We start from the raw sequence: 24,772 nt of genomic DNA on the forward strand, positions 1-24,772 counted from the left end.
TTCTCAGCAGTTTTGGAAAAAAGGTCTATGTGTGAGGCCCTCTAATTTCTGGCTCTATGATTTGAGATTAATTGTTCTGTACTGTGGGCTTAATTGTTCATAAATAACATTTTCAACTTGCCTACATATTGTTTTCTGTTAAAGGGTGCATTAAAGCATGTTGTTAAGGTCTGGATGCTGTAAACTCTGCCTGGGAAATTCTGATTGATCTGGCTTTTCAACTGGGTCTTAAAGGACTTGTATGAGCTTTCAAGGCAAAGTTGTGAAGACAAAGTGTATTAATAATTGGACATAGCACAAGCAAAATCACGAGATCATACAATATCCTGGCACATGCAGGGAGTTGTGGAGATTTTGGCATAGGAAAATCACCAGCAGTGGAAAGAGTCCCAGAGTTAAATTACTTCAAGACAGGGTTAGATTGGGTACTACTTACATTTTAGGCAGGCTCTACTTCCCTTGTTTTTACTTTGTCTGAACACAGGAAAATGTACCCCTCTACCTGGTCTAGAGAAATAGTGTAAAAAACGTTATGAGTGTTAGGCTCAAAAATAAGATGTAGATGACCACATGTAAAATAGATAGCCAGAGCGAGTTTGACATATGACACCGAGAACCCAAAGTCGGTGCTCTGTGACAACCTAGAGGGGTGTATGGGGAGGGAGGTGGGAGAGAGGTTCAAGAGAGAGGGGACATATGTATACCTATGGCTGATTCATCTTGATATATGGCAAAACCCATCACAATATTAAGTAATTACCGTCTAATTAAAAATAAAGAAAAAAGTAAAAATAGATATGGAGTTGAGTGTATAATTCTTATTTTTGTCACTTAGAATCTATGTGACTTTAGCTCACTCAACATTTCTTTGCATCGTGAGGAAATTAATATCACCTGGTGGCAAGGATGGGCACTATAAAGGAGAGAAATGGTAAGGACCTAACAGAAGCAGAAGAGATTAAGACTGGAAAAGGTCAGTTTTCATTTCAATCCCAAAGAAGGGCAAGACCAAAGAATTTCAAACTACCATATAATTGCACTCATTTGACATGCTAGCAAGGTTATGCTCAAAACCCTTCAAATTAGGCTTTAGCACTACCTGAATCGGGAACTTCCAGATGCACAAGCTGAGTTTAGAAAAGGCAGAGGAACCAGAGAATCAAATAGCCAACAGTCGTTGGATCATGGAGAAAGCAAAGGAATTCCAGAAAAACATTTACTTCTGCTTCCTTGACCGCATTAAAGCCTTTGACTGTGTGGATCATAACACACTGTGGAAAATTCTTAAAGATAGGGGAATACCAGACCACCTTACGTGTCTCCTGAGAAACCTGTATGCAGGTCAAGAAATAAGAGTTAGAACTGGAATGGAACAACTGAGTGGTTCAAAATTGGGAAAGGGATATGAAAAGGCTGTATATTATCATCCAGATTACTTAACTTCTGTGCAGAGTACATCATGTGAAATGCTGGATTGGAGTCCGCTCATTGGAAAAGACCCTGATGCTGTGAAAGATTGAAGGCAAAAGGAGATGGGAGCAGCAAGGGATGAAATGGTTAGATAGCATCACTGACTCAATGGATATGAATTTGAGCACACTCCAGGAGATTGTGCTTCCCTTGTGGCTCAGCTGGTAAAGAATCCGCCTGCAATGTAGGAGACCTGGGTTTGATTCTTGGGTTGGGAAGATCCCCTGGAGAACATAGAGGCTACCCACTCCAGTATTCTGGCCTAGAGAATTCCATGGGGTTGCAAAGAATTGGACATGACTGAGTGGCTTTCACTTTCAGTGGGAGATAGTGGGGGACAGAGGAGCCTGGCAAGCTATAGTACACAGGGTCACAAAGAGTCAGACATGATTGAGTTACTGAATAACAACAACCTTAATAAAGAACAGTGCTTTCAATTTTAGATGACTGAAACTCAACATTCATAGTGCAAGCAAGTGAAGAGAACAAATCTAAGTAAAGAAATAGGGCAACTTATTTGATGAATTTTTTATCACTTGTTTTTTACTTAGCATCCCTTGATGTTATTTTTAACCTGTTGTTGGTAAAAGAACTCTGCAAAATTATGACAACTTTTCCCAACAAGATATAATAGGTTTGGATCATAAAATGACTAAAACCATTAGAGTAAAAGGATTCATACTACTTTTTAACCTCTCTAAAGCAGTTCAGTTCTGCCTCTATTTTCTACACACACTTCACTTAACATTTGATATAAATTTTCCATTTTTCCTATTAACCTCCTCAACTGCCAGCTTGCATCACAAAGTTTTCAGCACAAGTCACACGGCAACTGGCTGGCACACCAAAGTGGCCAGCAAGCAGCAGTGTCCCTAGAAACGCCTGTTCCAAAGCACATTAATAAAGTGAGCACCCAGACTGCATCCTTGAAATGAGCCTTAATAATATTGTTTCAGAAGGACTAGAAGAAAGATAAACAGATCTTAGCAGGCATTAGAATGCATCAAATGTGTATCATGAACGATAGGATGACACCATGGCAGGAACTAGAGATACTAAGTCTATCTCCACTAATTATAAAGAATCTCTTCACGGTGGAGAACAGTATCATCAGTTCAGTTCCGTCACTCATTTGTGTCTGCTTTTCGTCACACATTTGTCTCTGGTTTTGAATATGCTATCTAGGTTGGTCATAACTTTCCTCCCAAGGAGTAAGCGTCTTTTAATTCCATGGCTGCAGTCACCATCTGCAGTGATTTTGGAACCCAGAAAATAAAGTCTGACACTGTCTCCACCGTTTCCCCATCTATTTCCCATGAAGTGATGGGACCGGATGCCATGATCTTCGTTTTCTGAATGTTGAGCTTTAAGCCAACTTTTTCACTCTCCACTTTCACTTTCATCAAGAGGCTTTTGAGTTCCTCTTCACTTTCTGCCATAAGGGTGGTGTCATCTGCATATCTGAGGTTATTGAGATTTCTCCCCGGCAATCTTGATTCCAGCTTGTGTTTCTTCCAGTCCAGCGTTTCTCATGAGGTACTCTGCATATAAGTTAAATGAGCAGGGTAACAATATACAGCCTTGACGAACTCCTTTTCCTATTTGTAACCAGTCTGTTGTTCCATGTGCAGTTCTAACTGTTGCTTCCTGACCTGCATACAGATTTCTCAAGAGGCAGGTCAGGTGGTCTGGTATTCCTATCTCTTTCAGAATTTTCCACAGTTTATTGTGATTCACACAGTCAAAGGCTTTGGCATAGTCAATAAAGCAGAAATAGATGTATGTCTGGAACTCTCTTGCTTTTTCCATGATCCAGTGGATGTTGGCAATTTGATCTCTGGTTCCTCTGCCTTTTCTAAAACCAGCTTGAACATCAGGAAGTTGACGGTTCACGTATTGCTGAGGCCTGGCTGGGAGAATTTTGAGCATTACTTTATTAGCATGTGAGATGAGTGCAATTGTGTGGTAGTTTGAGCATTCTTTGGCATTGCCTTTCTTTGGGATTGGAATGAAAACTGACCTTTTCCAGTCCTGTGGCCACTGCTGAGTTTTCCAAATTTGCTGGCATATTGAGTACAGCCCTTACACAGCATCATCTTCAGGATTTGAAATAGCTTAATTGGAATTCCACCACCTCCACTAGCTTTGTTTGTAGTGATGCTTTCTAAGGCCTACTTGACTTCACATTACAGGATGTCTGGCTCTAGGTGAGTGACCATACCATCATGATTATCTGGGTCATGAAGATCTTTTTTGTACAGTTCTTCTGTGTATTCTTGCCACCTCTTCTTAATATCTTCTGCTTCTGTTAGGTCCACACCATTTCTGTCCTTTATCGAGCCCATCTTTGCATGAAATATTCCCTTGGTATCTCTAATTTTCTTGAAGAGATCGCTAGTCTTTCCCATTCTGTTGTTTTCCTCTATTTCCTTGCATTGATTGCTGAGGAAGGCTTTCTTATCTCTTCTTGCTATTCTTTGGAACTCTGCATTCAGATGCTTATATCTTTCCTTTTCTCCTTTGCTTTTCGCTTCTCTTCTTTTCACAGCTATTTGTAAGGCCTTCCCAGACAGCCATTTGGCTTTTATGCATTTCTTTTCCATGGGGATGGTCTTGATCCCCGTCTCCTGTACAATGTCACGAACCTCAGTCCATAGTTCATCAGGCACTCTATCTATCAGATCTAGTCCCTTAAATCTATTTCTAACTTCCACTGTATAATCATAAGGGATTTGATTTAGGTCATACCTGAATGGTCTAGTAGTTTTCCCCACTTTCTTCAATTTAAGTCTGAATTTGGTAATAAGGAGTTCATGGTCTGAGCCACAGTCAGCTCCTGGTCTTGTTTTTGTTGACTGTATAGAGCTTCTCCATCTTTGGCTGCAAAGAACATAACTAATCTGATTTCGGTGTTGACCATCTGGTGATGTCCATGTGTAGTGTCTTGTGGCACTATTTACAATAATCAGAACATGGAAATAACCTAAGTGTCCATTGACATATGAATGGATAGAGATGATATTGTGCATACATGCAATGGAATCTTACTCAGCCACTAAAAAGAACAAAATAGGTTCATTTGTAGAGATGTGGATGACCTAGAGTCTGTCATACAGAGTGAAGTAAGTCAGAAAGAGAAAAAAAAAATATATCATATACTAACACATATATGTGGAATCTAGAAAAATTGGTACAATTCATTTCAGTTGCTCAGTTGTGTCCAACTCTTTGCGACCCCATGAATTGCAGCACGCCAGGCCTCCCTGTCCATCACCAAGTCCCGAGTTCACTCAGACTCATGTCCATCAAGTCAGTGATGCCATCCAGCCATCTCATCCTCTGTCGTCCCCTTCTCCTCCTGCCCCCAATCCCTCCCAGCATCAGAGTCTTTTCCAATGAGTCAACTCTTCACATGAGGTGGCCAAAGTACTGGAGTTTCAGCTTTAGCTTCGTTCCTTCCAAAGAAATCCCAGGGCTGATCTCCTTCAGAATGGACTGGTTGGATCTCCTTGCAGCCTAAGGGACTCTCAAGAGTCTTCTCCAACACCACAGTTCAAAAGCACCAACTCTTTGGTTCTCAGCTTTCTTCACAGTCCAACTCTCGCATCCATATATGACCACTGGAAAAATCATAGCCTTGACTAGATGGACCTTTGTTGGCAAAGTAATGTCTCTGCTTTTCAATATGCTGTCTAGGTTGGTCATAACTTTTCTTCCAAGGAATAAGCGTCTTTTAATTTCATGGCTGCAGTCACCATCTGCAGTGATTTTGGAGCCCCCAAAAATACAGTCTGACACTGTCTCCACCGTTTTCCTATCTATTTGCCATGAAGTGATGGGACCAGATGCCATGATCTTCGTTTTCTGAATGTTGAGTTTTAAGCCAACTTGTTCACTCTCCTCTTTCACCTTCATCAAGAGGCTTTATAGTTTCTCTTCACTTTCTGCCATAAGGGTGGTGTCATCTGCATATCTGAGGTCATTACAGACAAGCCTATTTCTAAGGCAAGAATAGAAATGCAGACCTAGAAATTGGATATGTTGGCCACAGTTAGGGGGAGGGTGATGATGGGATGAACTGGGAGTTTGATTGACATATATACACTACCATGTGTAAAACAGATAGCTAACATAGGAAGCTCATCTAGGTGCTATGTGATGACCTGGAGAAGTGGGATTGAGGTGAGGTGGGAGGGAGATCCAAGAGGGATGGGATTTATGTATGCCTATGATTGATTCACAATGTTATACAGCAGAGACTAACACAGTATTGCAAAGGAATCACATTCCAATGAAAAAATAATCTCTTAATATAACAGTTCACATTTCCCATCATATTTTGTGATTATTTGACTTTTTAATTTTATTATCTTTTATTTTTTTTTAACTGGTAGAAATTTCTTTTATATGGTATATATCTTTGTTAATCTTATATGACATATAAAATTTATTAATGAACCAATGAGTTAACTGAAGATAGATATTTCTACTGATTTAAATGCTTGTTTATACTGTGATAAAAAATAGAATAGCTGAATTTATCTAAGAGCATATATTATGGTTCACCTGAGTTATTATATGTATTTGTAATAAAGATTGAGCTATGGCATAGTAATTAAAACTAAAAATGGTGACATATCATCATCATTAATATTTTAATACTCTTTATGCTGCTAAATATGTCAAATTCAATTTAATTAGATAAAATATTTCTTTCTCATATAACTCTGATTTTTCTTGGTAGATAATTTTGTAACTGCATGTCAAAACGGTTCATGATATACTATGTAGAAAGTTGCAAAGTATGTCATCAAGCAGTAGCTTAGGTTGGAAAAAATTAAACTATATGTGTAAAGTCTGTGCATAGGAAGGCAATTGAAAACAGTTTTCTAAAAGTGCAGTCTTCAAGTGATAATATTTTAAAAATAATTATATACACATAATTATATTTCTTCAAAATATTAATTTATTTGATGTTTTTAATTTGCTGCTATTCTCTTTTTAAAAATTCACCTTTGAATACAACACTGTTTATTGTTACATTTAAGAAGAAAAAAATAAAATTAATGAGCCAATATGCTTTTATCTAAGAGCATAATTAGACAAATTCATTGTCATGCATTTTTACAAGGTAAAAAAATTTAAGAACATGCTAAAATATAATTTAAGCATTATAAAATGTTACTTTTAGATGTGTGCATTACTGTAAAATGAATATTTAAGAAAGTGTGACTTGGACTATGATTTTCTGAATCAGTTTTTATATTCTTAATAAGAATAAATAAAAGGTATTGATACTTTTTTGTTGTTAATTATACTTTATGAGACCAGAATTTACAAAATTTGGAGATTTTATTGTATTTATTTCTCATTAGGGGATAGACTTGTGACTATTATCCTAAAAGTTAAATATCACCTCTACCTGATGATTCTAGAAAGCTTAAGAGATATGAATCTATAATATTTCCATGAAAGCATTGAAGAATGGAATTTAAATCATAAGGCATATTTTTTAAATCTCTCTAGCATCAATAAATATATGTCAATTAAGCTAAGCTCTGCTGAGACTCCAATCTACACTTTGATATCTATCCTTTAAATAATTGTGGGGTTGTTTGGGTTGGTTTTGATTTTTCTGTAAAGGAATATTAGTAGATTCAAGGACATGAGGAAGCTTTGAAGCAAAAGTCTACATGTTTAAAATCATAGATATAACAAAATATCTCTTTGCTTTTAGCTGAAATAATATTTAGAAACTCCAAAGACAAAAATAAATAAATAAAGTGCCTTTGCCACCATTAAAAAATCAATTGCTCTCAAAAAGGTCAACCTCTTTATTTTCCATTGGAGGGAAGTTTTTCATCAAATAACCTCCAATCTGCCTTTCCTTGGTGGCAGCACTGGAGCTGTATTTCCTATATGCTGTCTAGGTCAGTTTATCAGTACCACTTACTACATCATATTTGTCTTAAATCAACTATAACTCAAAAAAATCAGTTTAATTAAACACTGACACCAAATTACTTTTAAAAACAATGTATGATCTAAGTTTAAGGATCATTTTGGAAGTTGCCTCAGAGTTTGACTTAAAATGAACTTCATCAGACCAAAACGAAAGCAGCAAGAGTGCATATTTTTCTTCTATGTATTTTGCAATAAGCAATCTTAAAGAACCGAGCCTAAAAGAGATTTTATTAGAATGGCCTTTAGTTAGAATTCTGTAATGCAGAAGACATGGTTCAATCCCAGATCCAGAAGATGCCCTGGAGAAGGGAATGGCAACCCACTCCAGTATCTGGTCTGGAGAATCCCATGAGCATGGGTACAGTCCATGGAGTCACAAAGAGTCAGACATGACTGAGTGACTAACACTTTCACTTTAGTTAGAATTAGCAAATGATTTCTGTCTAGCTAGTAATAGAAGTGTTGTAGTTGTATAAATTTTTTTTTTTTTTCTGACACTGCAAGCTAACATACAGACCAAATAGCAAAAGAATAATTATTAGTAGGATACAGTAAACCCAGAGGCAGGAATTCATATAAAGTGGACATCAGGATAATAGAGTGAGAGTTAGCTATGTAGCCAAGAATAATTAATAGAGCAAATACAGAAGAATTTAGGAATGTAATAAGTAAACAGAATTTCAGTGTTTCTGATTTTTCCCATGAGCTTGAAATAAAAGACTACATAAACTCCCATTTCCTTTCTACTGAAGTCCTTTTGTTCTCAATACTACTGAAGTGCAGTTATCAAGACAAACAAACAAACAAACAAAAAACACTTCTTTTTCCTGATTATCACATTAGAGCAACTAGGAGCTGACATAGTAGGGCTGGTTATCCATTTGAAGAGTTTGCTCCCAGCTGGGTTCTTCACAATTTAATCGGAAAGGTAGGGACATGATTAGAAAGTAGTTGCTCCAACACCAGAGGCTTATCCTGGAGCCAGCTGTGCTGTTGAAAAACATTTCCCATGCATGGCAATTAAAAAACAACTGGGAGCCTATTTCCAGTAAGTCACAGAAAGGACATTTTAAAGAAGGTGGGCAGAATGGGGCTTAACTGTGTCACAGGGAAGCTACAGCTGCGTGAAATGAAAACAAAAGGGAAAAAAAGCAAGAGGAGTACAAAACCAAGTCTCAGAAAATGCTTTAGCAAATATAAAAGAGTAATTGATATGTATTATTGGCAAAAAAACGATATCTATGTTACCTCCAAGTAACAATACTCACAGATTACTTGTTTACATTTTTCCACTGTTGTATTCATGTTGAGAAAATAGTCTTATGCTTTTTTATTTATTTCTCACTCTAGCATACCCCCCACTCTACACGTCTCAATCCACTTGGTAATATGTAGACTTTTCCTGAAGATAGTGGGTTAGAGTGATGGCTGTGGAAATAAAAGTAAATCGTGGTACTTTGAATGTTATTAGAAAGTCTCTAAGTCTCTAAATACTAAATATGCTACATCGAGATAAGGTACATATATTAATGATACGACATTTGTGAGTTGGCTCTCTGAATTAGTAGAAATCTACAATAAAACATTAAAAACATTAAAAGTAGCTAATTTTATTAACTTCAAATATCGAATTCTTTGTAGAAACACCAAGGAGATGCTTCAAATCAAAGTGGTGTTAGATAATAGGTATTTATTTTTCACTTCCATAACAGTCTGATATGATCTCTGAGGCAGCTCTGTTCAATGGACTATTTAGGTAAGCAACATGGGCCACCCCAAAATGTATCTATTTGGCATGAAGATTATTTTAGGCTGAATATTTTTCAGAAATAAAACACTCAAGGAGTCTCTTTGTACCTCCTACTTAACTGGCTAAACGAATTTCGATAAAGAGAGAGAAATATCTACAAAGACTATGGACTAGGAGTGGAGAGGGAAACTCAGGGGGGCAAGGAGACCAAAGTTCTCCCTGTCCCATTGTCTCTGCTTGTTATAGCAAATGTTTGTTTACTAAACATTTGCTTTTCTAATTCCATATGAATTACCTTCTTCCCCTTTGAAGTCTCAGACTCCTATCTGATTCTTCTTCTCTTAGTTGTCATATAATCCTCAATTGTGTAATATGTCCTTGGCCCTCGAATGCACATAATTGAATTTATGTACATAATTAGCTTTTTGTCCTGTTAATTTGTCTCATGTCAATTTAATTATCAGATTAGCCAAAAGGTCCTCGAAGAGTAGGGAAACATTTCCCCTCCCTTACAGTTGATTTAGGCCTGCAGCTTCTTCTTGTTAAGGTTTTGCTATCTCCTAGGATATCCCTCACCCCACTCCAGTACTCTTGCCTGGAAAATCCCACGGATGGAGGAGCCTGGTGGGCCTCAGTCCATGGGGTTGTTAAGAGTCGGACAAAACTCAGCGACTTCACTTTCACTTTTCACTTTCCTGCATTGGAGAAGGCAATGGCAACCAACTCCAGTGTTCTTGCCTGGAGAATCCCAGGGAGGGGGGAGCCTCGTGGGCTGCCGTCTATGGGGTCACACAGAGTCGGACACAACTGAAGCGACTTGGCAGTAGCAGCAGGATATCCCTGGTGGCTCAGAGGATAGAGCGTCTGCCTGCAGTGCAGGAGACCCAGGTTCGATCCCTGGGTTGGGAAGATCCCCTGGAGAAGGAAATGGCAACCCACTCCAGTATTCTTGCCTGAAGAATCCCATGGATAGAGGAGCCTGGTGGGCTACAGTCCACGGGCTTGCAAAGAGTCGGACACAACTGAGCGACTTCACACACACATACACACAGGATATCGGAGCCCTGTAACTGGAGAAAGGAGAAAGAATGAAGAAGGAATATTAACACCAGAAGTGCCACCATTACTGCTACTCAAATGTCTTGTGAAACTAGTTACACAGCCACAGCTGAAGACCAGGTGAAGTGATATTGCTGGGAAATGTCCCTGGCTGGACACCCAGCTCCCAGCCAGATTCCACAACAGGAAAGTGAAGTGAAGTGAAGTTGCTCAGTCGTGTCTGACTCTTTGCAACTCCATGGACTGTAGCCTACCAGGTTCCACCATCCATGGGATTTTCCAGGCAAGAATACTAGAGTGGGTTGCCATTTACAATTTTGGTGGATCACTAGTTACCAAACCTTGCTCTTGATAGTTCTGTTGCAGGAAGAGGGACCCCTTCCAGGTCCTGAGAATAGGCTCTTGTCTAAAATTTGGAAATGAATTGTCCAAGGAGACACCAAGAGCTGACCAAGTAAGAGATGTTATTGGGAAAGGGCGCCTGGGTGGAGGGTAAGGGAACCCAGGAGAACTGCTCTGCCACATGGCTCCCAGTCTCAGTTTCATGACGATGGGATTAGTTTGCAGTTTGTATTTGGCCAATAATAATGACTCAGGGCCTTTCCTGGTGGCACACACATTGCTCAGCCAAGATGCTAGCAGGAAGGATTCTGGGAGACACATGGTGTCTCCCTCTGATCTTTCCTGAATTCTTCCAGTTGATGATGGCTTAATAGTTCCATGTTCCTTACCAGGACCTCCTGTTGTAAAATAACTCACTTAAATGATTACTAGGGTTACTGGCCAGAGTGGGAGGTTTCAGTGAGTGAGCTTCCCCTAACTCCAGCCACAGATATGAGTAACAAAAGAATGAATAGAAAATATGTGATCATAATGCCTGGAGGTGTGAGAGTGTAAGGAAATGGGTACTATAAGAAATAATCACAATCTCAAGTTAATTTTATGATTAATCATATGACAAAGGGAACCACAAGTTAATGCTCATTATTATCTGCAAAATTTCTTTGACACAATTCCATAAAATAAAGTAACAACAAATGAAAACTGCAACTAACACGATGAGTTAGACAGTATTGGCTCATAAGATTCATGTTCTAGTACCAATTTTGCAAGTCAAACTAGATATGTCGTCTTGGGTAAGTCGCTGAATATTTCTTAGTCTGCCATCTAAATCTAACCCATGCTAGAGAGTCAAATTAGTTCATGTCTAAATCTCCATAAAGTTAAGCTTTTGAGAGTTTCTATTTTATAATTTAGGAGGATGATTTATCACAGATATGAAATTTCAATTCAACAGCTATTGTCTTTCACTGTAAAAGACCCTGAGAAATTCATACATATTAATAATAATCAGAGCTGAGATTAGCATGCAATTATGTGCCAGCCATTGTTCCAAAATGCTTTACTTTTACTTATTTCCTTTCCCAATAGCCCTACCAAGCTATTATCTCCATTTTACACCTGCAGCATTTACATATGATGTATATGTATATATACATATTCATCTGATTTAGAATGAAAGTTTAAAGACACTGGATTATATTCTCTAAAGACATAAATTACTAATAAATCAAGATAATCTTGGCCATCTTGTGAAAATCTTTGGAAGCAAAACCACATACCTTTTTGTCATATGTAAATTTACAGTAGAAGTGAACTGATAATGCTTAGTTTAGCATGAAAAATTATGCTAATATAAAATTATTTTATATAGAGTAGGTAGTTAGAAAAGTTCTAAGAAAGAACATATGAAATGATTAAAAGTAAAGAAGTGGCATGAGGATGCGTAAAGTGTATTTTAAAAATCAGCACTCAGATCTTGCAAGATGAAAGCATTGTGATAGGACTAAAATCTGTAAAACTGTGAAGACGTTAATTGAATCAACAATTATATCCTCATGCAGCTCTAATTCTTAGACAAAGAATTTAAACGTCATGGGCAAATGTCAGGTACATTTCTATCAGACAAGGAAGAGTTTTTTGTTTTTCTAACTACAGGTAGCAGAGAATTCTACAGGAAAAACTTGCCTCCAGTGTTAGGTCTTGATGATTGTTCTCAGGTAAGTGTGAGAATCGCTTTCTACCAAGATAAATTTAGAATAGCAAAGTGACAGATCACCTGGGAAAGATGATGTTTGTGTTTATTGAGTTTGAAGTATTAGTGGAAAAAACAATTGATTATGCTGATCTGCTGAACTGGAAGTATGAATCTAAATCTCATTAGACAGGTTTCAGCTAGATATTTGGAAACCATTTGCATAGTAGGTGTAAAATTCTGGGGTTGGGGAGATCTTTCAAAAGAGAAATATGTAGAGGAGTCTAAGGATAGTTGGATATTAAAAGGTAATGTACAATAAAAAAAAAAAAGAAACTAAATCAAATAAGCCTCTTTGGCTCACCATTTAAGAGGGCAGCTGCCTTACTTAGAGATGACCATTCAATGCTGTTAGTTATCATTCATTTAAATGATAAAAATCCTTTAGGATTTATGTAGACAAGAAAGACTTTTCATTAGAATCACTGACTACACATTGTAGAGAGAAAGAAACAAATGTACATGCTAAGCCAAATTAAATTTAATACCATATATATGTATGTATGTGAAAGTCTCTGAGTCGAGTCTGACTCTTTGAGACCCCATGCACTGTAGCCCAACAGGCAACTCCATCCATGGGATTTTCCAGGCAAGAATACTGGAGTGGGTTGCCATTTCCTTCTTTAGGGGACCTTTCTTTCTCCCAGGGACTGAATCTGCATCTCCTGCATTGATAGGTGGATTCTTTACCAATGAGCCACCAGGAAGCCCACACATACACAAATAGAAAACCACAAATTGTAATAAAGAGAGATTCTTGTGTTAATAATAAATATTGTACTCATAAATATAATAGTGAAAAATTTTAGGAAGATGTAATAAAGAGAATTTCTTCTGTTCTGAGTTCTCCTTGACAAAATTCTACTGAGACTTTTTGGTGTCTTTGTTCTGATATAGTCTATTTTTGGAAAAACAGAAAATTTTCAGACATATTTTGTATATGCTAAACATTAGATAGTAGAGACTTTCTCTTATTAATAGCATCTCTAAGATATTTTCGTTACCTTCATTACCTCATCTTGAAAATGTCAACTGCTAATTACTTAACACCTATCAATAACTTCTGCTTCTTTTCCTTTCCCCTGAAGCATTTTGCTGTACTCTCTGTTTACCATATTTGCTTTTTTTGCTGTTACCCTTGAATTAGGTTTTGCTTCACGTTTTTTTCTTTGGTGTGGAAATGGAGTGTTTGAATTTTCCTTTCTTTTGTTTTAAATAAGAGTATAGTAATTTCTTATTGACATATAAGGTGAAAACAGAAATAAAGTTGTTATAACATTTTTTATTATTGTATTTTCCACACCACAATTTCATTCATTTAACCATTTAATACCAACAGTAATACAGACTGTTAAGAATCAAAATTATCATAATTATTCAAAAATCAGAGAAGGTAGCAGTGCATCAACATAGAAGGCAAAGGAAGATATATTCAAGCAATCTAAAAATAGGATGAGAACTAATAGTAGCAGCTGGTGATTAGATGCATTTAGTAACTTTCATAAGAGGAATTTGAGAAAAATGATGAATGGGAAAAGATGAATCAATAGGGCAACACACGAAAAGTTAGAATAGGGATGTATTTAAATGTGCACATGGTTTCTTAGAGAAGGAAAACAATTTTTCCTGTACTGTCTGGGTTCTAGGTTGAGATCTTTTTAATAATATATAAACAAGAGAAAAACAAACAGAAGTGTATTAACATGTGCACAGGGGAAATATCCAGGGAAGAATGAACAACTCTTTGAGGTGGCTTAGATCTCTGGCTTAAAAACTAGCTAGAGATGAAAGAATAAAGGGGTTAGAAGGAGACTAGTTATGAGGAGGTTATTAAGAAAAGCATGGTAAAAAGGGTAAGGCTTGTTATACAAGTTTATCTTAGTGCCTTTTCCTTTGATGAGATTTGTCTCTTCCTGGTACAGAGAAGGAAAACTCCTTTACAAATGGAGATATCCTTTATAAATTCACACTTTACAAAAGGGCAACTTCTCTTCAGTTTTCCAAGCTTATCTTGTTTCTGCTGTTTCTCAAAACAATCAGCTTAAAATAATCCTTTTGCCAAAGAGGTCTTTTGTGGTGGCACATTCTTCTACACTTCAGATTCTAAATACATAATACTAGTTGCTTCATCACATTTCATTTTGGCTTGTACACACTTAAGCTTTAATATATCTTTTTATAAAAGCATTATATACAATTCCAAGCCTTTGCATTCTACATGTTGTTATAATGCATAGTTTTCCATTAAAATATACTTTTAATCATATCCCCCCTCCTTTTAAACAAAAGGAAAATTATTGTGGCTTGCTCACCCTTATGCTTTAACATATGTTGCATTAATCTGGCTAACAATGCCCTTTCCCTCTTAAACACTGAATGTATTTTTGACTCATTGCAAATGTACACATTTTTAGCATTTGTTTTACCTTTTAATTACTTTCACATTTAGTTTAATTATATTGATGTAATGCAAATTGCATGGAAATACATGCCACCCAGTGTCTGAAAGGTTTGTTTTCCTAAGTAGGTAATATTTAATCTTTAATCACTCTTTTTACCATTATTAAATGTTTTTACTTAGTCCTTTTCTGCATATTAAAATTTAATTTGATTCAGTATAAATTAACAGTTGTTTGGTTTTTTTTTTTTTTTTTTTTTTTGCATTTACTGAGAAATCTCTGGATTGTAGGATAACTCGTAAGTATATTAGCTTTGTCAGGACCAGCTTATATCTATTGTTTCCCTAAATAGTTCCGGGTATTGGGAAATTAATGCCTCAAAGGAAGAATGTGAGTTCCTAAGTATTCAGAGAGAGGATTCCAAGTCTGTCTGAGAGCCTCTGTTCACATATAGAAAAGAAGAAATTGATGAAAGCCTACAGTTCCATGCTTATGCATGCAAGGTACTGAATGTCTCTGCTCCCCTCCCTTAAATTCTTATGTTGAAATTCTAATTCATAACACAATGGTATTAGATGGTAAGACTTTTGGGAGGAAATTAGGTCATGAAAGTGGAGCCCTCATGAATGGGATTGGTGTTCTTATAAAAAGGACTCCAGAGCATCCCCTTGCCTGCTTTCTGCCATGTGAAGATAAGAAGTCGGCAGTCTGAAAATCAGAAAAGCTCTCTCATCAGAATGAGATCATGCAAGCACCCTGATCTTGGATGTCTCAGCCTGCAGAACTGTGAGAAATAAACTTCTGTTGGTTGTAAACCAATCAGTCGATGGTCCTTTATCATAGCAGCGAAAATTGACTATGATAATGAAACACATCCACCTGTTAGGTAGAGAAAAGAGTCCAAAGTGAGGATTAAAAACTGCAGCTAAAAGGCAGAGAAACAAATCAAAAAGCACTGGAGCTTTGGCGGGAAAAACATCCCCAACATGCCCCTCCCTGGTTGGTCTCGGATACAAGCCCTGTTTGACATGGGGCAAAACAATTAGACTCCAAGGATTACTTGGGAGGGGAACAGGACCTAAAACAGGGTGGGTCTACTCTCACATCTAGGGAGTGTCCTCCCCCCCACCACATTGTTTGCTGCTTGTTTAATAGATCATGCCTGTGTGAACTTTCTGGTGAATCATTTTAATTTTTTTTTTCTTCACTATGACAAGACAAGGACTGAGGAAAGAACCACACCTGATATCCACAGTTATACAACCCTTTATTATTAGGTGTATCCTTTTGAGAGTGTCACAACATTCTAGGATTCAAGGAATTCTGCCATCCTCCCATACCACTAGGACTGGAAAGGTTCTTCCCTGAGGCATCTTCAGTCTCACTCTGCCTCATGACTATGTCACTCCTCGATTTTCTTTTAGTATCTACACAGGATGAGGGATGGGATACAAGGTGAGGAAGCCTGTGTCCCTATCCCTTCTGCCTTTGTATTCCCTCTCACTTAATGGACTCACTAAATCTTTCTATACTGTGGCTGTAGCCCTGAGCACAGAGATCTGACCATGCATCTGACTGGGCACTCGCTTACCTCCATTTCCAGGTTTTGCTGTACGCCAAATGCATGTATGAGTAAATTTCCATCAAGTCTTATACTGTGTTTGGAGAAATAATGTTTGCATGTCTTCTATGATTTAAGGTTTTCACTAGTTAATTGGGCTGACAATCATGTGAATTTACTCTAGCAATATTAGAAAAACATTAGAGATAGCAGAAACAGAATATTTAAACAACATCATATGGTATGGACTGATTAATAAATCCACTATAGAGGAGAAAGAGAAAACTGGAATTGTTTCAGAACCAAAAAGACATTAAAAATTAAGTGAGTGTGCTATTTATTTTTTAGATGAAGTAATAGGTCTAAATGAGGTTATAACATGCCTGAGGACATGTAATTAGAGAAACAAGATAGTGTCCACTGAAAAAAATACATAACCTAAAAATTAGGAATTATGGTTTATTTGGTGAACATGCTGAGGACTTCAGCCCAGGAGAGAGCCTCTCAAATGCCTCTGAAGGACTGTTCCAAAGAGGTAAAGGAGGAGCTGGGATATATAAGAGTTTTTGTAAAAACAAAAATAAACCCCAGGTATTTGGAATATCAAAAGATTACTGTTAATAAAGGAAAACCACACATCTCAAATTAAGGAATAAAGTCCTTTCTAGGTATATAACATTCACGTTAACTATCTAGGGCCAGTATCCTGTTTTTCTCCATCCATCCTGAGTCCCCTCAGGATGTAGTCTGGGTGACCCATTGATTGATGGCTTGAGAGCAGCAACATCCTTTGTTTACCGATGTGGCAGGAGACATTCCTTGTCCACAATGGAACTCAGGTCACTTTGCCCAGTGTTCATTGCATTTACTGTCTGATGCATAACATATTTATGTTTTTGGAGAAAAAGCAGGAAGTTTTATTATCAACGAATGTGCTACTTAGCAATAACTAAAATGTCACACATTTTAATGCAGAAGTACAGCTTTTGGAAATAACGTTTCCCTTATATATTCCTATTTGGTCTGGGTCAGACAGAAAACACTGCAAGTCTTTACATGAAACTTCTCAGTGATTGCACACAGAGAACATCTAAAAAAAGTTTGATTTCTGAACTGGAATGCAATTTTAAAGCTCAGTACACCAAAGGAACGCTGAATAAAAGAAGACAGGTTTAGCTGTGAAGCTCACCACTGTACACTTACTAAAATTTTGCAATTCAGTTCTTTTATTTTTTTTAAGAGGCGAAATATAGAACATGCTCCAGAACCAGGCATTATTATTGTCCATATTGTTGATTCCATCTCTGCATTCCCTGCATTACTACTCGATAAAACCTGGATCATTATTTTGATAATTGCTTTATTTATAGTTGTGTTTTTCCTCCCCAAAATGTTAATATATAAAAAGTAACATTTTAAACTCTTGGGGTGTTTCTTTTATAATTATTTATGAATAGACTATTTATCATACATTCTATTTTGTAACCTACATTCCTTCCACCAATAGCTCATGAATTCTCATCCCATTGCTTTAAATATTAATTTATACCACACTTTTAACAGTCATGAGATTTAATGGTAGGGATAGACTGCATTTTAACTAAAAAATAAGCATATTGTTTCCTGTAATAAAATTGCAATCATTAATACAATGAATGTTTTTGAACAGTTACCATGGGATGATTGTATGTATCTATATATTTAGAATTTGTGAGTCACTTTCCTGTGGCGGAATGTATTTTCCAGATATTCTTCTTTCATATGACTCACACTTTTCCCATTAAGAGATGGATCCTGTATTTCCTACCCTGGAATCTGGACTGGGGCTTCTGCCTTTTCTGACCAACAAAATAGGGTAAGAATAAAGTGATTTTCGAGGCTAGGTCATAAAATTGACAAAACCTCCACCCGGGTTGCTCTCTGGGCTTATCTGCCTTTGGAACACTGAAGCTGTTTAAAAGAAGTCTTGCCACTGTGATGTTACTAACCTGGAGAGACTATTTATCTAGAGAGAGCATGTCTGCAGAATCACAGCAGTCCTAGCTCCTGTGGTTCTGATTTCTACAGCCTAGTCCACTACACATATGAATGAAGAATTTTGATGATTGTAGCCACAACCAAACAACTGATGGTAATCTCAGAGATCTCAAGCTAGAACTACTTAGATAAACCACACCCGAATTCCCAGTCCACTCCTGATTATTCCAGTTTTAAGTTACTATGCTTTGGGATGACTTTTTGTATAGATGCTGCTGCAGCTGCTTCTGCTAAGTTGCTTGAGTCGTGTCCGACTCTGTGCGACCCCATAGACAGCAGCCCACCAGGCTCCCCTGTCCCTGGGATTCTCCAGGCAAGAACACTGGAGTGGGTTGCATTTCCTTCTCCAATGCAGGAAAGTGGAAAGTGAAAGTGAAGTCGCTCAGTCGTGTCTGACTCTTCACTGATGGATGTATAGATGACTAAAATGTCTATCTTTTTATGCCTTTCAGTGATTTGCCCAAAATATCCACTGCCAGTATTTTGCCAGTTTGTCTTTTTTTCTTTAGACTTAGCAATGAAGTTTTACATATAAAATATTTACTATTCTTTAACAATTTTCATTTCATATCATATTTGAATATATTCTCTTACTTCCTGATGCCCAAAAATGCTCTCAGAAACTTTGTTCTTGTAATAGTTTATAGTTTATTTTAGGTTACATAATAGCACAGTTGAATTGAATATGAGCATGTATATTTTAGTGATCTAAGTTTACTTTTCCTATAACTTTTTAGCTTATAATAACAATCAACCTCTTCCCTACTAATTTGATATTCCAATATCACTATATAGCTCATTGACTTGGTTTGCTCCCTGCTCAGTAATCTTGAAGATGATAGACATATGGTAATAATAAATATTATTTCAAATATTATTCCATTTCTTTCTTTATCTATGATTGCACAGGAGCATTTTTTAAAATTTATGGGTTTATGGGATATTTATACACATGGCAAAGCAACCATGTTCCTCCTCACTGCTTTTCTTTTACAAATCGTACTTTGTTACCTATTACACGTGTCTTCTAGATGAAACTCAGAATCAATTTATTTTAATACAGAAAAAAAAAAAAAAACCACGTTGAGATGTTCATTGAATTTGCATTAACTATATAGGTTAATCTCTAGTAGAAATGACAGTTTTAAAATAGTTAGTCCTCCCATCTAAGATCAAAGGATGTTAATAGAAAAGATACAGTGAAATAAGAGTCAGCAGCTTATTAACTGTCTTGTCGTCACTACTCCATGTTATTGTCCATCAATGTTAAAGGAGTTGGTACTAAAACAGATCAAAGAAGATGAGAATGCCATTAGCATGATTATACTGATGGCTATTCAAAATTTATTTGGCTTGTTCTTATGTGTCTGGTTCCTGTAATAAACTAACTTTATTTGCATTATCAGTGCTATTAACCAAAAGGTGTTGATCTATAATAATAATTCTTACTAAAAATGCAATAAATGCACAAGGTTATTTTGAACAGAAATGGTAAACACTATTACAATGTCATAAAATAAAATTAAAATCTGATGTTTATTAATCACCACTGAGGTAAAATGCAATGAGCAAGGCTCACCATAGCCAATAAATTTTGTGACACAGCACCCTTATTTCATATCCATTACCTATAGCATTTTTCCTAGGTAAGTAGGTTAATACATATCTTCATATTGGAAATTTATCTTAAAAATAATGAGGCTTCATTCTCTTGGTCATGTAGATTCATGTATTTGGAATGTGTTATCTTTACTTGTCCATTGAGTTAATGACTACCTGCTATACATTTTTAAGGGCACAAGTTAAATGTCATATCATTTTACAGCCTTCCTGGTACCTCCTATTTCAAATAGAGTATATTACTCCAATTACGGGTTCCCAAAGCACCAATTAGTTTGCCTAGGGTATATAGTTTAAAATAATGCTGAAGAGTTCAAACACTGAAATCAGTTAGCTCCGAGCTTAGCCCAGGATTCATCAACCTCTAACTCTTTAACTGTGAGCTAATTACTCTACACTCAATGTTTTGAACTCCAAAATATGTCACATTAGCTGTTGCAGAGGTTTTAGTTGAGATAATACATGCAATATATTTAGCTGAATACTTCACACATATGTAGTGTTCAACGAATGGTAGATCTTAGATGGCAACTGTTGCTGCTGCTGCTGCTGCTGCTAAGTAACTTCAGTCGTGTCTGACTCTGTGTGACCCCATGGACAGCAGCCCACCAGGCTCCCCTGTCCTTGGGATTCTCCAGGCAAGAACACTGGAGTGGGTTGCTATTTCCTTCTCCAATGCATGAAAGTGGAAAGTGAAAATTGAAAGTGAAGTCGCTCAGTCGTGTCCGACTCTTCGCGACCCCATGGGCTGCAGCCTACCAGGCTCCTCCGTCCATGGGATTTTCCAGGCAAGAGTACTGGAGTGGGGTGCCATCGCCTTCTCTGAGATGGCAACTAATATAATGTTAATGATGATGAGTGAAAAATTTGTTGATTCAATAAGCTGAATTTCTTGAAGGCCTGGTATCACATTTTAATTATCTTATACAAGGTCAGCTATACTACAGATGCACGATTAATGCTTACTGAATGATTAAAAATATGTGAAGCTAAGAAAAACAAACAAGAGAGATATGGTTAAAGTGATTATTCTGCACAATTTTCTAGGAAAGAGAATTATATTAAGCTCTGATATTTGGAGTACTGGGTGCAAATCTTAGGATGCCAAATCTTCTATTGTGCAAGAAAAATCTTCCACAAATACCTGATCCATTAAAATAATTTCAGACCTGATATTTATAATCTTGAAAAGTATCAGAAATGCCCAAAAAGTTCCCCCAAGGATGATCATGACCCCATCAGGGAAAGTGGGGTATTCTATACCCCTGACTCCAACAGTTACTACTGATAAGTGAGAATATTTCTCCTTTTGGGAGCTGAACACAGACACCCTAGCATTATTTTAACATCAGTCATTTATAGGTCTAAACATCCATCATTGTCCTTAGGTTGAAAATAAGAATATGCCCTGTGCTTAGTTATGCCCTACTCTTTGTTACCCCATGGACTGCAACCTGCTAGGCCACTCTGTCGGTGGGGATTCTCCAGGCAAGAACACTGGAGTGGGTAAGAGCTCAGTAAAATCTGTGTTTGCACCTTCTTATTTTGCTACAAAAGTGAACATTTGGCTCTTTGGCTGACTTAAAATGCATACAACTGATGTTTATGTTTCATTTCATACTGTGGGTTCTTCTATTCCTACACTTTTCTCAGAAACACTTCCATGCTTACTGGGCCTTTAACATCTATTGTATCCATGTTAGATGATACATATTTGTATCTCTTTTGTTTTTCTCACTTCACAACCTGGGAAATACACATAAGTTGGTTTTGGTAAATTTCACCAAACTGTTTTCCCTTCTCACAGGAATGTCTCAGTTCTCGATATTGATTTAATGTTTTCAAATTCCTGATTCATACACAGAAATTGGAATTCCTAAAATCAAAAGATCTTCTCAAATGCTTTAAGCAATCTTTAAAATTTATAAAATTATAAAATAAAATTAAAACTGTATCTTTAAAATTATTCATAAAGCATGACTTAATAATATTTTTACAAGGAACTAGAACCTATAATTAAAATTCTTACAGTGGAAAATACAAGCAAACATCACTGCTGCTGCTGCTAAGTCACTTCAGTCGTGTCCGACTCTGTGCCACCCCATAGATGGCAGCCCACCAGGCTCCGCCGTCCCTGGGATTCTCCAGGCACAAACATCACTGGAGAGAAGTTAATCATGTCAGCATTCCATACTTCCTAGAAAGATCAACAGTACTCGAAATATAGGTGAGATTTGCCACATTAAGAACTTATTTTGGTACTAAATGTTGATATTTCATGGAAGGCTAATCATAAAATCTGCATAAAATATATCATATACAATGACTTAGTAAGATTTATTTTCGAGAAAATGCAGATATAGCCACAACCACCCAGGATCCAACTGGCCGATGAATGAAGGACCATTTTATTCCACATTCTCCTGTACTGGGTTCTGGAAACATGAACCTTGATCGTCCAGGTTCACTGGACATGAACATTTCCTGGTCTTACTCTCCACTTGAAGTTAGTAGTTTCCTTAGGATCACAAATGCTTTGCTATCCCAGAAGTATTACAGTTATTTTCCTGTTCTCCTAATTTCTCAACTACATTGTTTTCAGTATCAGTTATTCAAAACAAAGCAAAGCAAAATTTCCCAGGTAATGCCAGAAAAAAATTCTCTCATGGAACACTATCCTGTGTACAAACCAACTTTAATTTTTTTTCTAAATGTATAGTCTTCACAACTGAATAACTTTACTCAGTATTTCCTCATACTCCATCCCCATTCTTCCTGCCTCCTGTTGCTTTTGTTTTCCTCAGTGAAAACTCCATCCCTTACTTCTTCATTATCTTTTACTTCCTCTTTTCCCATTAAACTCTTTCTTAACATTTTTTCTATAGAGAGGCAAACATGAAAAAGATAACGAAATATTACAACTTTAAACTTGCAAGACTTGTTTAAATTGCTAGACCACAAAAAAGTTGATAATGGATAGCTTCAAAAGCTTGATTGGAATCCTCCGCCAAGCTGAGGAGGGGGATGGCTGTATGGTTAATCAAGAACATCAAATTAAGGGGAAGCTCACACTGCCTCACAGAGTGTCAAAGCTCATTCTATGGTGATGAAGATTAAATCGAAGCCTTAAACATGTGGATTTCCATTTTGAGAGACAAGAATAGTAGCAAAAGCAAGCGATTTTAGCTAGAATGTAAACACAGGCATTTCCTCTACCTTTGGAGATGTTCTATTTTTTCAATTATTTACCTTCTAGATCTCTCTTGAATCTCCCATTGAAAAATACAGTTTTTTGAATCATTTTGATATATGGCAAAACCAATACAATATTGTAAAGTTAAAAAAAAAATCCAGTCTGACATATTTTGTCCATTAAAGGCATCATTTAGTCCACTTACATTGAATGTAATTACTGATATTTGAGAGATTAAATCTACCCTTACAACATTTGTTTCCTATTTTTCCTGCCTGGTACATCCTTTTTCTCTTCATTTCTGCCTTCCTTTTATTTTTAAAAAAGCTGTTTCCTTCCTTTAGTCTAGAAGTTACATAATCTTTTACTTTTCCTTCAGTGAATAAAGGGTTAGGTTAAACCACCAAGAATTTATATTTTCCTGTGCAGTGCAAAAATCTTGCCACACTCTTTACCTCTTTAGTTATATGCTAGTCTTAAATGCAATATATGTATGTATATATAGGCAATATATCTAGATATACAGATAGATATGTGTTAAACACAGTAAGACCAAATTGTTTTATACAGCATTATTCACTTATCATTCCCTTTGTGTTTAGCATTTTACTGCTGTTTTGTTTTGATTTTTTTTTCTTTATGTTTCTTCTAGGATACTTGTGTTTTTTTGTCTGAAGCCCACCTTGAATCTATCATTTAATATAAATATGTTAGTAATAAATTTCCTCAAATTTGATAGCCTGAAAGTATATTTCCCCTTCTAGCTTGAAGGATGCCTTTGCTGGAGAGAGAACTCTAGGTTGAGTTGTTATCTTTTAATCACTTCGCTGGTGGCTCAGATGGTAAAGGGTCTGTCTACAATGCGGGAGGCCTGGGTTTGATCCCTGGGTTGGGAAGATCCCCTGGAGAAGGAAATAGCAATCCACTCCAGGACTATTGCCTGGAAAATCCCATGGACAGAGGAGCCTGGTAGGCTACAGTCCACGGGGTTGCAAAGAGTCAGACACGACTGAGTGACTTCACTTTCTTTAGAATTTTAAAGACATCATTCTCATTGTCTTTTGGGCTTTCATTTGGGTTGAGAAAATAGTAACAAGTCTCTATGTTACTGCTTTGTAGGAAAACAGTATTTTTTCTTTTTTTCTTTCTACTTATAAAAATTTCTATTTTGCTTCTTTCAGTCTTCAATAGTTGAATCATGTAACTAGATGTGGCTTCCTTGTCAATCATCTGCAAAACTTCTGTTGATTTCTTAATTTAGGTTACTTTATTTTTCAGTTCTAAAATTGTAATTTGATTCCTTTTTATAATTTTCACTTCCCTGACAAAAGTTTCAACATTTTATTACATCTCTGTGCACACACTATTTAAACTTGATTTAAAGTCTTTATCTGATAACATGTCTAGGATTCCTTGGTTTATCTTTATTATCTATTTTTTCTTGTTTTTCATTTCATTTGTGTGTTTTAACTTCTTTATGTGTCTAGTGTGTAGCTACTTTTTATTAAGTGTGAGGAATTGTAAGTGACATTTGATAATGTAAATGGAATTTAAGTCTAAAATAAAGATATTTTCTTCTAAACCGATTTTACTTTGGCTTCTGGAATTCAAATAAGGGTACTAG

General features: G+C 36.6%; 1 non-coding gene across 1 annotated transcript; it reads left to right on the plus strand.

The window, feature by feature from the left end:
• Nucleotides 1-10,021: 10,021 nt before the first annotated feature.
• Nucleotides 10,022-10,093, plus strand: TRNAC-GCA. Its single transcript has one exon. It is a non-coding gene; the product is annotated as a tRNA-Cys (tRNA).
• Nucleotides 10,094-24,772: the final 14,679 nt, after the last annotated feature.

The sequence above is a fragment of the Bos indicus x Bos taurus genome, chromosome 12 (assembly GCF_003369695.1).
Source record: "Bos indicus x Bos taurus breed Angus x Brahman F1 hybrid chromosome 12, Bos_hybrid_MaternalHap_v2.0, whole genome shotgun sequence".
Lineage (NCBI taxonomy): Eukaryota > Metazoa > Chordata > Mammalia > Artiodactyla > Bovidae > Bos > Bos indicus x Bos taurus.